Source organism: Myodes glareolus, chromosome 16, assembly GCF_982192425.1.
Source record: "Myodes glareolus chromosome 16, mMyoGla1.1, whole genome shotgun sequence".
Taxonomy (NCBI): domain Eukaryota; kingdom Metazoa; phylum Chordata; class Mammalia; order Rodentia; family Cricetidae; genus Myodes; species Myodes glareolus.
The window spans coordinates 54,613,677-54,630,464 of record NC_142041.1 but is presented as its reverse complement, the minus strand read 5'-3'; positions in this window follow the sequence as shown (position 1 = coordinate 54,630,464).

Here is a 16,788-nt window from a genome sequence, read left to right as displayed (position 1 = left end):
AATAGACTGAGTACTCAGTCAGAAATTGAACACTTCTTTCACTTGTTCATTTCCTGTCATGGCTCAAAGAACATAATGCAAGAAGAGGTAGAAAGAATGTCAGTGCTGGAGGATGTGGAGGAGTTCTGCTAGATCTTACCAACTAGACATGGTGTGGTTATTGCACTCACCAATTCACAGTAGCTGAGGGTACCCGCACAAGACCTGAACAACATCAAAGCAAGCTAAATTTCAGCACAGATGGGGAGATGGTCTCCAGGCCTTACCTCTCACTGAGGGGCTACTGGCACTTGATAGCTGATGGAGGAGGTAGAATAATTCTCCTTTGAGGGTGGGCTGATGGAGGAGGTAAAATTGTTTTCCTGTGAGGGTGTGGTCACTGGGAGCTTTTCTGTGCTCCAGGGGATGACCCCATATCCATTCACATATGAAGAACACTTATTGGACTTGATAGGTTATCGAAACTTTAAAAAAGACACATGATTAGGAAGAAGTATTGGGAAGCATATGGGGAAGTTGGAGGAAGGAAATTGGGATAAAACTGATCATATTTCATTGCACACATACATGAAATTCTCAAAGAATAAAAAAAGGAAAAATAAAATAACTTTTCTATTATTGAAAAGAAATTTTTAATGTTATATATTCAAAATAGTTTCCCTTTCCCTATCTCCTGTAAAAAGTGTGAGAACAAAATAACCACATATTTATATATTCATATATGAATTCATAAATTCATTTACCATGAATTTCACCATGAGTATGAACCCAACTTGTAATGTGAGGCTTTATTGTGTTATGGATCAATTTTTCTATACTCTTAAAAGTTCTTTCTATGAAAGATGTTGAATTTTATTGAATTATTTTTCTATATACATTGAAACAATATAGACAGACATTAACCTGCAAAAGGTCAATAGTATGAAATTATCACTCTTTGCCTTGCTTAAAATTTGGTAAACAATAAATTATATATAATATATACAACATACAATTATATATTATAAGATCTATAATTACAGAGAATGCATATGTGTGCAAAGAAAGTTGATAGTATAAAACTGTATTGAATCAAACAAGTTAAGCCAGGTGATAGCACATCAATATGAAGATTGACAAACAAGGGTACAATAAGAAAAGGAAATCTTTAATAGACAGGCCAGAGAACAGATTAAAAAAAATCAGCAAAATACCACCTAGTGAAATTAAAAGCACACTGAAAAGCTATTGACCATGATTCAGTGGGATTTATGCCTGGAGTACACAGATGTCTCAACATGGAATGAATCAATGTGATATGCCCACTACACAATGAAAGGCAAACTATATTATTTCAATGTATATAGAAAACCATTTAATAAAATTCAACACCTTTCAGTGAAAGAACTTTTAGGAGTATAGAAGAAATGTTCCATAACACAATAAAATCCACACACTACAAACTGGGTTCATACTCATGGTGAAAAGTTAAAGCTTTTCTTCAATATAAGGAACAAAACAAGGATGCTCACACTTACTGCTTCTGTTCAGAATAACTCTGTAGCTCACAGGTGAAAGACAAGACAGGAAACTTCAAGGAAAGGAAGGAAAACATAGTGGGAAACTGGAAAAAAAGGAAAGCAGGGAACAAGAAGGAAAGAAGAGCAAAAGACATCCAATGGGAAAGAAAGTGGAATGTCCCTGGCTGCGGTTTAATGAGAGATGAAGAACGTGTGCATTGTATACACAATAGTTGTTGACAAATAGACTGAGGGAGACACTAAATGGTAAGGTATCCTGTGTCCAAAGATTGCAAGACTTAGCATTTGCAATGCCCAAACTTCCCAAAGTCAGATACAGAGTCAATGCAATTCTATGAGAGTCTAATAACTGTACCCACCCCCAACTCCACACACATACCCCAGAAATGGGAACAGAAAAGCAAAAACTTGTATAAAATCAAAACAGATTCTGAATAACACAAGAAACCTCTTTGAAATATTATTGAAACTGAAGGTATCACACTATCTCAAACAAAATAAACAAAACTATAGCACAGTACCACTGTACAAATACATGGTTCAGTGGAGAAAAGAAAATATACAACTAAATGGTGCTTATAGTCACTTGGTGCTGATAAAGATGGCAAGCACTTATAGAGAGACAAAGACAGATTACAATAGATAGTACTGAGGAAACTAGATATCGATAAGAGCCTTTCCTGACATAAAATGTATAGAACTAAAAATTGATTAAAGACTAAGACAACCTGAAACCATAAAAGCACTGGAAGAATATATAGGGAAGATATCAGTGACATTGGCTTAATACTTTTCGATATGATATCAAAAGCATAGGCAACAAAATTAAAAAAATATCAAGTAGTGTTTCATTAAATACTTCTGCACAGGAGACTGGAGAGATGGCTCAGAGGTTAAGAGCACTGGCTGCTCTTCTAGAAGACCTGAGTTCAATTCTCAGCAGCCACATGGTGGCTCACAACCATCTGTAACAAGATCTCATGCCCTCTTCTGGCATGTGGGCTCTTACATGCCAGCTGCACATTGTGTGCATAATAAATAAATAAATCTTTGGGACTGGAGCAATGGCTCAATGGTTAAGAGCATTGACTATTCTTCCAGAGGACCTGGATTTAATTCCCAGCACCCACATGACAGTTCACAACTGTCTGTAATTCTAGTTTTAGGGGACCCAAAACCCATGGTAAAACACCAGTGCACATAAATAAAATCTTCTGCATGGTAGAGTGAAGAGCCATCCTATAGAATGTAATAGCATGCTTTACATCTATGTAAACATTCAATTTTTATATCCATGAACCAGGGCTATCAATACATCTTTCATTTTACAGGAATTCTTTAAAGTTTAAATGACTCTGTTGTTTTGAAAACTGTCTATTTTATGTAGCATATAGCCAGATTTATGATTAAATATTAATATACTTGATAAGTTCTAGCAAATAAAAAGTGAAACACACCTGAACATGTGACATCCTCAGTGTCTGGCCCTAACTCTGCAGCTGCTCATGCAGCTGCCTCAGAAACCTTCCAGAAGCTAGGATCCATTTCTTCAGTTCATGTTCTCATGTGATACCCTAGGCCATTAATAAGGGCGTGGAAACACAAGGCTCCTACCACAAGATGCTTTAGGAAGATCTGCCTAGGTGAAAAGATACAACTTAGAGAAATCAGTTTGAAAGCCAACTCTACTTAATTATCATATGATATTTAATACTAAACAAATATGTTCTTAAACAAATAGAAAAGAAAAATGGTGAATAGCATCATTTAGCCCGATATTTACCACTCAATAATCCTTCTTTGGCACTATTGGGTATAAACAATCACTATAATATATATAGTCACTTATAAAAAAGTATTTCTGATAAATAGTAAAGTTGAGTTTGGACTGCCTTCTAGGATTTTACATTAGAACAAAGTTGATAATGCTATGCCCAGATCATGGAGTCCCACCCAAATCAGCCAGGAGACCAAGTCCTGTATGTAAAAGGAAAAAGCTTTTATTCTTACACAAGTTTGCAACCTTGGTCTCTCCATATGTCCAACTTATTGGAGTGGTCGGAGAGTCCCAAGCTCAATTAGAGTTGGGTTTTTATAATAGCAAAGGTAGGGATAGGGATTCTTAAGGTTTCAGACCCATGATTGGCTGACATTTGTCTAGGGGTATCCTGGTGAAAAGCAATGGGTGTGTGCTGGACATAAAAGAACTCTAAATGAGTCAGTGTTCTATAAACGTACATAGGCTTGGGAGAGTGAAGAAAAAGAGTATAGAGAGTTATAAAAAGAAATAAATAGTTTTTGAAAAACAAAACAGGGCTAAAGAGATGGCTCAGAGGTTAAGAGCACTGGCTGCTGTTCCAGAGGACCTGAGTTCAATTCCCAGCAACCACATGGTGGCTCAAAACCATCTGTAATAAGATCTGGTGCCCTCTTCTGGCCTGCAAGTATACATGCAAGCAAAACACTGTATATGTAATATATAAATATATCTTTAAAAAACCAAAGTTTTTAAAGATACAGAGTACAGACAGTCATAGATTAAAGGGGTAAAGATAATAAAATTAAAAAAATAATAGAGCAAAACCAAATAAGCCATATAAAGATGAAATATGCACAGAGTCTGGATTATGTATATTATTGTGTGTGTGTGTGTGTGTGTGTGTGTGTGTGTGTGTGTGTGATTTTTTTTTTTACTGTAAAGGAGCTAAGTAACTAACCTATATACTTTAAACTTATTTTGTCTTCAAATTTGGGTTTAAAGCTATGATGCTTTGAAAAAGAGGTTCTTCTTTTGTTTCCAAAGAGGATGAGAACCTGTGGAATCCTTCCAGACTAATGTGGTTTGATGGACCAAGATCCCCTGAAGGGTCATCTTGAATACCCCTCAAAAAATTACTTTACCCAACAAAAAACAGGAAGTAGTTTGGAGAGAACTATGCCCAAATTCCCTAAATGATTGATTGTTTATAAATCTTTGTTTACATTTAAACGAGAATATGCTATAGAGATGAATAATTTGCATTGGTAAGGATCTTGGCTTATTGATATAAATTTAAGGTCAATTTTGTTATATGTATATTTCTGCTATTGATTAAAATATTGCGTTTGTGTAGCTAATTTAAAAATGTAATGTATAATTAAGAAATATAAGCTAATAAATAATCGTCTATAATAGTCAAATTTGTAGTCATGTTAGTTAGATTTTCTAGATTGACAGATATGTATTTCAGGTGGATAGGCATTTTTCAAACCTCTCAAAGACTACCGAATATAGCATTTAAAATATTTTAAGAACTTAAGACTTTTCATGAAAATGAAACATAGCTGTTCCTTGTAGCACCAATCTACTTCAAGAGAAAGATAGGCATGAGGGACCTCTTCGAGGCTTTTTATGGAGTTTGTTAGCCATTGAGCAAGAAACTGCTCTTGCCTGAACTGCTTGATGGTATGTTGGGTGAACTGGACATGCAGGACCCACAGAGAAATGACTGCTGAATTGCCTAAAGGTGAGACCGTCCTTCAGGGTTCTTGCTTCATGAAAGAGTCTGCTAGACATTCTGCAGGACACAGAAGAAAGGAACTGACAAACTGCCAATATAAGTGGAACTGTCTTTGAAATTTCCCGCTTCATGGAAAAGTCTGCCGGATACTATGGGCCTGTAGGCTGAAGATGGATGCCTGCAATATTACAGAAGAACTTTGGGTCACTGTCCAGTCAGCAAGATGTCTCTGTCAATCCTAGAGCTTTGGAAGTTGCTTACAATGTTATTCCTGTTTACTTAGGTAACATTGTATCATTCTGGAGTCTTTGATAGAGTTGAAGAATAGTTATAATTATAGCTTTTTAAAGATATGGTAAAAGATAAAGTAGATATAAATATTGTAACTGTAATTCTTGCTTGATATCTATTTTGTTTTATGTATTTTCTCTGTGTTAAAGTTAAAACCTTCCTTTTTATTTAAACAGAAAACAGGAGTTGATGTGGGATTCCCCTCTGTATGCTGTGAATACCATTAGTTAATAAAGAAGTTGTTTGGGGCTTGTGATAGGATAAAACAGAGCTAGGTGGGGAAAACTAAACTGAATGCTGGGAGAAAGAAGGCAGAGAGAAACAAGCCATGGAGCTGCCACTGAAGACAGACATGCTGAAAACTTGTCGGTAGGCCACGAGCCTCATGGTAAGATATAAAGTGATGAAAATGGATAAAATTAAGATGTTAAAACTAGCCAATAAGAAGTTAAAGCTAATGGGTCACCCAGTGATTTAATTAATACAGCTTCTGTGTGGTTATTTCAGGAGTCTGGGTGGTCAGGAAAAGAACAAGTGTTTCCGACACCTGTTTATACCTCAAGCATGACTATGGAAAGGACCAGATCTCATGCAATCAGTTGCTATCTTCCCTGTTTTTTGGTGTATTTAAAAACTGTCTCTTATAGGTTCAACTTCAAGTAGAGAAAAAATTTTCATCCAGAATTGCTCTATTTCAGGTACCCAATAATATTATGAGAGATTGTTATCAATAATGGTTATTTACAACATTTGCTTAAAATAGAGTTTCTAGAAATAGTCTCCAGGTGTCTTAGTCTGACTCCATTTGCTACCCATGTTATGCTGCCTACATACTTTAATAAGTAACCCCAGCTTTAAATTTCTCACCAATATCAATGGGGGAATCATAGCCCTAATACTTATTTTAAATTTTATCTGTAATAATACATTGTATATATGAAAAAAACAAAGAGAGAGAATCAAATAAAACATAAAAATTTTATGATTTATGTAAAAAAATTTTAACTCCAGATTATCTTAAAATATTGTCTCTGCATATATATTTATTTAATTAGCATTCATGTTCCTTATCTCCATGTGTAATGAATAATATGCCTATGGCAGATATTCAATAAAAGTTGTGACTATGAGTCTGGGGCTACAGGGCCAGATAGTTTTAGTGTAGTATTCTATCAGACTTTCTAAGAAAAGTTAATGCTACTATTCCTCAAATATTCCTCAAAATAGAAACAGAAGGAACATTGCCCAATTCATTTTATAAGGCCACAATTACCCTGATACCCAAATGAAGAAAGAGAATTATAGTCCAATCTCCTTCATGAACAACAATGCAAAAATACTCAATAAAATATTTGCAAACTGAACCCAAGAACACGTCGAAAAGATCATCCACCATGATCAAGTAGGTTTCATCTCAGAGATGAAGGGATAGTTCAATATATGAAAATCAATCATTGCAATCCACTAAATAAACTAACTGAAAGAAAAAAAAAGTGATCACGTCAATAGATGCAAAAAAGTCTTTGACAAAATCCAATACCTCTTCACGATAAAAGTCCTGGAGTCTAGGGATACAAGGAACATGCCTCAACATAATAAGGGTAGTTTACAGCTAACCCACAGCCAACATCAAATTAAATGGACAGAAACTCAAAATAATTCCTCTAAAATTAGTAACAAGACAAGGTTGTTCGCACTATCCTTACATAATCAATATAGTGTGTGAAGTCTTAGCTAGAGCAATAAGACAGCTGAAGGAGATCAAGGAGATAGAAATTAAAAAGAGAGAAAATAAAATATCTTTATCTACAGATTATATGATGATGTCATATCAGAAAACTCTGACAGGTGATAAACACTTTCAGTAAAGTTGTTGAATACAAAACCAACTCACAAAAAAATCAGTAGCCTTTCTGTATACAAATGACAAATGAACTGAGAAAGAAATCAGGAAAACAACACATTTCACAACACCCTCAAATAATATAAAATATCTTAGGGTAACTTTAACTAAACAAAAGAATTGTAGGATAAAAACCTCAAGTATTTGAATATAGGAATTGAATAAGTTCTCAAAAGATAGAAAGATTTCCTATGCTCACGGATTGGTAGGATTAACACAGTAAAAGAGGAGATCCTATGGGAAGCAATCTACAGATTCAATGCAATCCCCATCAAAATTCCAACACAATTCTTCACAGATCAGAAAAGGACAGTTCTTAGCTTCATATGTAAAGACACACACAAACACACACACACACACATGCACATGCATACCCCCCCCACAACCCTAAGAGAGCTGAAACAATCCTGAACAAAAGAACTACTGGAGGCATCACTAGTCCTGATTGCAGTTGTACTATAGCAATAAAAACAGCACAGTATTGCATAAAAGCAGACATGTTGATCAAGGGAATCAAATTGAAGATCCAGACATAAATCCACACACTTTTATGTCCCGCGCTACCGTCTCGCCAGCAAGAACGATGCGGCACACTTAGGATCCTTCTGCAGAAAAGCTTTAATGCATCTTGAGAGAGAGAGAGCATAAGCTTCAAAAGCAGAGACCCAGATTGAGGGGAACCCATCCCTTATATAGTAAACAGTCCTCGCTTCGGATGTGTCACTCTTGGATTGGTCTGCTGCCCATCAACCCAGATGACGCCTCGGGAGTAGGCGGGGACGCAGCAGTGGAAAATTACCAATTACATGCGCATTATCTTGTTCGCCTGGTGGTGAAACCAGATGCCAGCGCCATCCTGTAATGGAGAATGTGGTTGTGGCCATCCACATCTTCCCCTTTTTTACCTCTTTGCAGAAAGGCAACTCCCTCAGAAGGCAAAAATAGAGGTCGCACTTCCCAGAGTGGAAACATTATAATGGGCTTGCACGAAATCTGCCCCTAGGTTCATGACATCTAGAACTTATCCAGCCTGCCCTCTGCCATTTTTCTGGGAAAGGGAATATATGGCAGGAAACCCTTATGCAGGGCGACATATCTCTCAGAGAGGGCCATTGTCTGTGCGATGCTCTTCAGCTCGACAACCTTCAGGGCTAGCTAAGCCAAGCACTCCACCCTGTGCAATGGACCACTGTCCTAGGGGTGCAGGAGCTGGTTGGCATAAACCTTACTGCTTCAGCATAGATAACCACATCAGTAGAGACCACCTGTTCCAGGACAGCCAGCACTTGTGCAATAACCACTTTGTCCCTACGGCTTTGGGATTTGAGTCAGCAGGCCATCCAGAGGAGAAACACTATTCCACAGCATAGGGATGCTCCAAACATTCCCACCCCCACCCATTCTTTGAAGTAGGAGATGAAGGACACAATCCAGGACTGGAATCCTTTGGCAAAGCTTATGTCCACTCACGTGGAGTTGATTGTCACGATGAACCGTCTCAAGGAGGACAGCAAATCATCAAAATTCTCGGTCGAATTTTCTGCAAGATACAAAGACAATTCTCGGGACAAGTTAGCCACTTTTGTAAAGTTCTCATATGGTACACTGGTCACATATAAGGCTGGAGTTTTCCATTCACAGTCCAATTGGGCAAGCTGCCATAAGATATCCACCTGTTCTTGCACTAGGTCAATTCTTTGATTAAGAACCATTATTCCACCTCTAATAGATGTATCTATGGTAACCTGCTGATCCAGGGCTGTAGCCACTGTGGTTGATAACTGATTGAGGGCCTCTGTTTTCCATGGTTTGGGCCGTGCTGCCCCAGTGGCACCTAGGAAAAACCCAGGCCCTGTTTGTTGATATTAGGTTTAGGATTTATTGGCTCACGTATTCCTTGCTTGGAGTGACCCAAGCCCTTTCCTGGCCTATGGCCCATTCTTATCATTATATCTTGGGCCTGAGATGAATAGAGGTAATACGGTACTGCCTGTTTACTATGTCTAAACCTTAATTGCGCTTTTATTATGATAATTACGACCAGTCCTGCCTGAAGTCAGCACAGTTCAGCTTAGCCAAGTGGAGCAGGGAGCCACTCCAGCCTCAGAGCCCCTCACAGTTCCAGGCACACTGCATTGCTGTGGCATCCGCCAGGCTAGGCACTGACTGGGCTGGGGAAATGTGCCTTTTACCACAGCCACCTAGCAAAGCTCTGCTCCAGCTGCCTTCTAGCCGCAGCTGCATTCATTTTAGGTCCATACTGGTGCACAGAGTAAAGCAGAACTCAGAGAAGCAGGCTTGCTGCTCTGCAACCATTGAAAGGACCCCATTTCAACAATCTTTCAGGGAATTTGGGCGTTGTTAGTCTCTCTGGCTACTTCCTGCTGAATTGGGACGTTGCATTCTTAGGGGTATTTACTACAACATTTCTGGAGGTCTCGGTGATTCAAACCACATAAATCTCAAATACATCCTTAGGCTCTCATTTTCTGTGGAGACAAAAACAGAACCTCTTTTCCAAAACATCATATCCTTAGGCCCATATTTTAAATTCAAAATACCTTTCTTAGCAGTTCCTAAGTTCAGATATCTTTCTCCTGTCCAGTACACAAAAGACCACACAAACAACATAATATACATCTGTACATATTTACTCTTTCCTTTTTTCTTGTTGTTGGTATCAGAAAGCTTTTGACCTTGTAGGTCAGTCTTCTCCCCCATTCTTATTTTTTTAGAACCACCGGGGGGTCCTTTTTTCTTATCTGGGACTGTCCTTTTCTTGCATGCACCCAATCTCTCACTGCGCTCAGTTTCTGATATGCTATCCTGGACTTCCTCCCCTTCTGCAACAACCGCCTGGCAGGATTTATCTTCTAAGCAATTCCAAAGTAATCCCAAAAGAACTGCTAAAAGAAGTACCAAGGCCTCTACAAAACCTTCCCAAGGCAGAGACAAGTCAAGCCCAAAATCTAAAAGTCCAGGAATAGTCATAGCTCTCTGAGCAAACAGACCTGCAGTTCTGAATCCTCCTTGTGTCCAAGGGGTCTCTGGCAGTGCAAGCAGTGGTTAGGGTCCCCCGGCATTCCGGGTTTTCAGCACCAGATATCCCGCGCTACCGTCTCGCCAGCAAGAATGACGCGGCACACTTAGGATCCTTCTGCAGAAAAGCTTTAATGCATCTTGAGAGAGAGAGCATAAGCTTCCAAAGCGAAGACCCACAATGAGGGGAACCCATCCCTTATATAGGAAACAGTCCTTGCTTCGGATGTGTCACTCTTGGATTGGTCTGCTGCCCATTCACCCAGATGACGCCTTGGGAGTAGGCGGGGACGCAGCAGTGGAAAATTACCAATTACTTGCACATTATCTTGTTCACCTGGCGGTGAAACCGGATGCCAGTGCCATCCTGTAATGGAGAATGTGGTTGCGGCCCTTCACACTTTTAGACACCTAATTTTCATAAAGAAGCCAGAAATATAAACTGGAGAAAAGATAGCATCTTAAATCAATTGTGCTGGTCCAACTAGATGTCTGAATTTAGAAGAATGCAAATAGATCCATATTCATCATGGTCCATAAAACTCAACTCTAAAGGGTTCAAAGACTTCAACAAAGCTAGACACAATGAACCAGAAGAAAACGTAAAAAATAGTCCTGGACTCATTAGCACAGGAAAAGACTTTCTGAACTGACCATTGACAGTTCAGGGACTAATATCAATAATTAGTACATGGGACCTCATAAAACTGAAAAGTTCTGTATGGCAAAGGACACTGTCATTAGGACAAAGTGGTAGCCTGTGGAATGGGAAAAGATTTTTTACAAACTCCATATCTAATAGATGACTAATATATAAAACATATGAAATCTCAATAAACTAAATATTAAAAAATAAAACCAAATAATCCACTGCTGTAGGAAATCCTACAGTCAGTAGTTACTTGCCCACTGGGGCATAGCCTCTTATATTATTTATGCTGGTGTAGAGCATGCATACTGGGGACTAGGAGGAGGGACACATGATCTTCCCAGGAGGGAATAATAGATTTTATGGTTAGACTGGGTGCCAGAGAAACTGGAACAGGAGAATCAGGTAAGGAGTGGGAGGGAATATGGAGAGACACAGCTAGAACTAAGGGCCATTTGAGGGGTGGTAAGGAAACTTAGTGTAGTGGAAAATCAAAAATAAAATAAAATAAAATATATGAAGGTGACCCTAATGAAGTCTCTACATAATGGGAGGATAGAGTCCCAAAGGGTCATCTTTTATTGGCAAAGGAAATTTCCAGTACCTGGACTGGGTTATATCCAATTGAGTTGATGGCCTAAAGGGTCCCCTGGAAATCCCTAAACAACACAGGCTCTACAGTCTGCCAAGACTATATATAGGTTGGTCTCCAGAAACTGACAGCAAGGCCCCATTGCTGAAGACAATGCACTCACAATTCACTGAACTGCAAGAGGTCAACATGGTACCTACATAGAACATTTACCCCTATGTTTAGTGTCTCTGGTGTGGGAAGACACTTTGCAACCTACCAAAAGAGAAACATAAACACCAACCCAGAAAACAGAACTTTTTATTTACAATGCTTCTGTAAGATAAGCAAGTGAAAAATAGTGGCACAAAGCTTGTGTGAGTAACCAACCAATGTCTGATTTGACTTAAGGCCCACCCCCATAAGATGGAATGTATATCCAATGTATACTTTTTGGATAACGAAGACTAGCTATCCTGGAGACTTAGGGTAAAACCAGATACTACTGGCCTGAAAAAAAAAAGTAGTGATAAAATGATTCCTAATGATATTCTGCTATACCTTAGCAGCAGCAGCAGAGTCATTGTCTGGGGGAACCGAATTCCCGCCATGTTATGGCCTCAGTTGCCTGACTGATAGTGGTTTAAAGCATAGCCACTGTGAGTAAGGAAAAACAGCATTTCTACGTTCAGGATATGCCTAGTGTCTCAGTGGAATTTCTGTTGCTTTCTGATCAAGATTTAGCTAGCTCCATGTCTGTCTACACACCACCATACTGCCCATCATGATGACAATGGACTGTATCTCTGAAACCGTAAGCTATCACCCCAATTAAATGCTTTCTTTATAAGAGTTGCCATGGCCATGGTGTCTCATCACAGCATTAAAAATCTTAGCAGGACAGTGTTGGGGGAGGCTACTTGTTTGTTCCTGGCTGCCTAGATCGGAAATAATCGCATAAAACTGTATTATTTAAACACTGGCCAATGATTCTAGCATATTCCTAGCAAGCTCTTACATCTTAAATTGATTTATATTTTTATCATGAGGTTCATGGCCTATAGGCAAGGTTTCCACTGGCAGCTTGCGTCTTTCTCCTCTGGTGGCTACATGGCTTCTCCTTAACTCTGCTTACTCTATGTATCTTTTCCAGCCTGGCTATATTCTATGAAGCCATTGGCTGAAAGCAGCTTCCTTATTAATTAACCAATAACAGCACATAAACAGAAGTACTTCCCACACCAAGACGGGAAAAAAAGAAAGTGTTCTTAGGAAGAAAGACAGACACAAGAAACATAATGTATCATAGGCAAGTATTTTCTTCCATATGGTGAGTCCTTTTGTTATCTTATGATATTATCATTTAAAGCACAAACTATGAAATTTATGATGAAACATAATTTTTCATCTGTGTCTTATGCTTTTGATATCATATCTAATAAGGCTTTCTTATTCAATATTGTGTTGACTACATCCTAAAATTTTGTTATGAACTGAGTAGGTTTTTGGTTCTATATTTATTTCTAGGATACATGTGATAAGATAAATATCAATTTTCTTTTATGTAAGAAAAAGAGCAGCCAGTGATTTTAACCACTGAGCCATCTCTTCAGCCCTTTAGATTGTTTGTTAACATAACAGGAATTACTTCTAGAGGCATAGCAATAATGATAATAATAGTAATAATAATAATAATAATTTCTTTTAAAAAAACAGAATCCTGGACTTTATTCTCAGCTGAAGAATAATCTTGATCACCCCTTTAGTGATAACATGTCTAAATGCAAATGTGTTCAAAGTGGTATCCTTGAACTTAATTTGCCTGCTTTGCTTTCAGCTGTGAAAGGTCAAGCTGCACTCATCTTTCTCAGAACATTAGGTAAATGTGAGTTTATTATACTTTGCAAACAGCTGGTATCCTGAAAGGAACGATTGCAGGAGAAGGAAGGAGCCCACAAAGGTACGTCTATCCATTTTACAAATGTTCTGCTTAATTCTTGTTTGTAATCCCATAGAAAATAAATGGTGCCAATGTCTCTTTGAAAGCCCAAGACCTGCTGGGGAATTTAAGTTTGTTTAATAAGCATTCCTGTAAATTTCCCTGTGAATGGAGCGAACTATAGGTGGGGGTCTTCTACCTGGAGGCAATAGCCTGTGGACTGGATGGAAGCGCGTGTTTTATTTCATCCCTCGCAGATGAGAGGGTATAAAAGCAGTCACCTGTCAACCCTCTCCAGCAATGAAATTCAGCAGCCTGTTGTCCCAATCACTACTCTCAATCACTCTAAACGGCCTCCTGAGACAATCCTTATTATAGGACATGCTCCTAAGAGTAGATAAATGGAACTCCACCTGCCAGCCGGCGTAGGGAAAGATGGACTTTCTTGGCCAAAAATATGAAAGGGCCTGGAGCTTTATTGACATTTACATCAAAAATAGTTAGCAATGAAAGCAGCTGTTGTGGCATGCTTTCACCGCGACGTGTTTGGAATATGCTGCGAATTGAAATACAGACCTCCTGACAAGCAATTCACCTTCTGTCAGTCTCCATGTGCTTACAGCCTCGCTGGTGCTTGCTGTGAGAGGCCACCGAAAGCTGCACATGTGTACAGTTTGGATGAAAGATTAACCACAATTTGAGGCAGGAAGTAACGAGTTGTGGAATGTCATTCATAATGGCCTACGCTGTCATCTGCAGGGTGACACCATAGCAAGAAGGTGCCTCTGTTGTGACCGCCTTATGGAATCAGATGCCATTCATTCTAATGAAGAGCTGACTACAATCCTAATGGGCAGAGTGCAAGACAGCTTGGGACTGGAGGCATTAATCTGCCTTGTTTGTTGACATTACCGTAATGACGGAAATGCCATTATGCAAGGATTTCTTGCAGCAGCCATTCAATAGGGGTGATTGTAATCCAGAGTGCAACAGCCTGGAACAAAGGATGTGCCGGGAGTTCATTTCTGTATTTATTCTTTTCAGTTGATGCAGTATATTAAGTTTTCCTCTCTTAAAAATTTCAGTAGATGAAATATTATGATGTCTCATGAGTGCTGACTGCTTTGCATGAACGTGACACATAGCACACTGTCTCCAACGCAGGCCTTTACCCTCTGTGTTTGGGTGGCACTTGGGATGTAGACTCACTTCTGAATAATGTTTACTCAGTTGCTTTTTCCTGACCAGTGTTTCTTCAAACCATGCTGTGTAGCACAAATTTTAATTGGTCTTAATAATAAAAACCCAGAATTAGGTATGGGGTAAATGCTGAAAGATTAGAGAAGTAAAGGAACCAGTCACTAGAGAGACTGGTTACCCCTACTGAATCCGCAGACTAAAGTGGGCAATATCTGTCTCCAGGAATCCTCAGTTTGAATGCAATGTGTTCCTCTCTCTTCTTGTCTTATATTCCTCTCTCCATCCAGCCATGTCCCTTCCTGTATCCACCTTCCTAGTACTAGGATTAAAGATGTGAACCACCACTGCCTGGCTCTGTTTCTCTTTTAGACTGGATCAATCTAGTGTAGTCCAGGCTGGCCTTGAACTCACAGGGATCCTTCAGCCTCTGCCTCCCAAGTGCTGGGATCAAAGGTGCCACCACTGCCTGGCATCTATGGCTAACTAGTGCCTAGCTCCATACTCTGATCTTCAAGTGAACTTTATTTGTTAGATCATGAACAAAATATCACCACAATGATGATTGTTAGAAATATTTTCTAAAACGAGCTCTTTGTCGATGCAAATATCCCAATCATACTGAATCAAAACAAGCTAAATTAAATGAAATCCAGGTTTAATGAGACTTCTGAGCTCTCGGGTTAGGGGGGCACCCGAGGGGAATCAGGAAGCCACCAACTTGACCACCAGGGGGAAAGAGGGAAGACCATGTGTTGATCTTCCAGGGAGCAGTTTAAATAGACTGGAGGAGTGGTCCTGACCTGCTCTGGGGAGGGGTCAAGATTTGTTGGGCTACCTGGACCCTCCTTGGAGGGGTGTCAAGGTGTAAGGGGCACAGGGGTGCCCATCTTTGGAGGCTAGAGTCTGGGATTTGTAATGATGTCTTTAGTTCTCCCAAGAATGTGGTCACATCTACCTAGTCACACAAAGGGAATAATTTATAGTTTTCTTCCCATGGCTAAAAAGTTCATCATTTCAATCTGATAAACTGCTTAACAATGAAAGAGATTAAACACCCATGTGTCATCACCCACTTGGCTTAATCTTGTTCTCTACATTTGAGGATCTGCCTTTTGGCTCATTTGCTAACATTTGATCTTGGGTGTTACAGTTCACAAGCAGTTTAGCTTTTCGTCACTCAAGAAGGAAAGAAAAAAACATTTGGTACAATAACGGCTTAAACATTCAATGTTTTCACTGTGATTATATATGTAAGACCCCTGCAACTGGTCCTCAGTCTGTTGACAATCCCAGAATGTAGTTTTAATAATGATTGTAGTGTCACAGACTGTAAATTTTACTTCTTTTGAGACAGAAGGGCCATCTACAGCCAGTGAGAGGACTAGTCTTCCCCAGAGAAGAGCACACCAATTGGATATACATATCATGCTACAGCAATTAATTGTTTAAAAGGCCATGAATGTGAAAAGGAGGGTTATACAGGAGTGTTTGGAGAATGGAAATGAAATAGAGGAATGATGTAATTATGCTATAATCGCTAAAATAAAATAAAAAGTCTTTAGTGACATTGGGAATCTGAGCCTTTAAGCTTTTCAGAAGCTAGCCATAGCTGTAACAACCCAATGCAACCAGAAAAACAAGTTTTTCTACCAAGAACTTTAAGAAATAACAAGGTAGCTGCTGACACTTCTCTCTGATGAATGCTGAGACTTATAACTAAGCCAACTTTTGGAACACAGCCCCATCACTAACAATTCTTAACACGTTCCTACCAGTATAAACACACCCGAAGCGTTTGGGAAACTGCAAGTCCCCAGAATCATTTGTTGTAATTGGCTCTCAGGTGTCTGGTGACAAATGCTGGCTCAGCATAGAAAATTTATGTGAGGTGAGTTCTAACAGGCCTGAATGATGTGGAGGTGACGGTAGCTTTCAGGGAAACTGCTACGTGTGAGTGTGTCCTCCAGCCAACAGAGAAAAATAGCAGAGGCCTGGCAGAGTTTCTGGCAGAGGTGGGCTTCAGGGCAGCTATGCAAATTAGCCTATTTCTGGAGTCCCTCCCTGAAACACAAACTCATAGTAAACACCAAATTCAGTGACTTCTGTCTCTCTGTTAATTCAGGCCAGTTCATAGTTCTTGCTTCTTTTATTATTGACACAGTTAACCACAATTTTA